The sequence below is a fragment of the Salmo salar genome, chromosome 01 (genome assembly GCF_965601325.2).
Source record: "Salmo salar chromosome 01, fSalSal1, whole genome shotgun sequence".
Classification (NCBI taxonomy): domain Eukaryota; kingdom Metazoa; phylum Chordata; class Actinopteri; order Salmoniformes; family Salmonidae; genus Salmo; species Salmo salar.
Genome location: NC_138291.1, coordinates 50947343 through 50948772, shown reverse-complemented (window position 1 = coordinate 50948772; position 1430 = coordinate 50947343).

The window sequence follows — 1430 nt, the reverse complement described above, 5'->3', positions numbered from 1 at the left end:
GTACTGACCTCGCCTTCTGGATGATAACGGGGTGAACAGGCAGTGGCTCAGGTGGTTGATATCCTTGATGATCTTTTAGGTCTTCCTGTGATATCGGGTGCTGTAGGTGTCCTTGCGGGCGGTGCAGTTGCTGTACCAGGTAGTGATACAGCCCGACAGGATTCATTCAATTGTGCATCTATAAAGGTTTGTGAGGGTTTTAGGTGACAAGCCAAATGTCTTTAGCCTCCTGAGGTTGAAGAGGCTCTGTTGCGCCTTCTTCAACACACTGTCTGTGTGGGTGGTCCATTTCAGTTTGTCAGTTATGTGTACGCCAAGGAACTTGAAGCTTTCCACCTACATTGCGGTCCCGTCGATGTAGATATGGGGGTGCACCCTCTGCTGTTTCCTGAAGTCCACGATCATCTCCTTTGTTTTGTTGATGATGAGTGAGAGGTTGTTTTCCAGGCACCACACTCCAGACCAGCTCACCAATTAACACAGAGATAATTAATATTACATGATTTGATTTGCTAATGGACAAGGACCAGCTGGAATGGAATGCTAGGAACACTAAGGGACTGTGTGTGTATGCAAGAGAGAGAGACAGAGAGAGGAGATAGAGTGCGTGTAAGTAAGAGACTCATATCTCCCTCACTAGCTTTAACCCCTTATCCTACCTCATTTGCACACACTGTATATAGACTTTCTCTATTGTATTATTGACTGTATATTTGTTTATTCCAACACTATGTGTTGTTGTTTGTGTCGCACTGCTTTGCTTTATCTTGGCCAGGTCACAACTGAGAACTTGTTCTCAACTAGCCTACCTGGTTAAATTAAGGTGAATTAAATAAATAAAAAAGAGAAAAAAAGAGCATGAGAGAGATCAAAACAGCAATAGAAAGAGAAATGTCTTGTCAGAGGCAAGATGGATGTTATGGAGAGTTAGAGGTCTTCTGGCCTCCTCAACCTGTACAGACTGCTTTCTCCCATCGTAAACACTCTGTATATAGAGCAGGCCATAGAGGACATTCAATAAAATGATGTGACAAAAATGGCTAAACCGCTCAGATACATACAGGCTCAGATGACTACTGAATCATCATCCTCTAATCTAGTAGTAATATGGTATGTCCTTGTGGGATATTGAGGAAATCAGTGATAGTAATGGCAGATGACTGGATGTGGTTTTGCTATAAAGGAGCAGGTCAGAGAGGTAACGAGAGGTAGCTAATGATAACACGTGTCACGAAGGATGTTTCACACAGTGAACCCCTCTCGCCTAATAAGTAATGTTGCCTGAGACCTGAAGACTTGTGTTTGTGCCTAGTGCTAATGCCTTTTTAGCTCAAAGGGCATGCAATTATCCAAATGACATTGCGGTTATAAGCTAACACTAGTCACTTACCAATGGTTTACACCACCAATAACAAAGGCAAGCATCATCA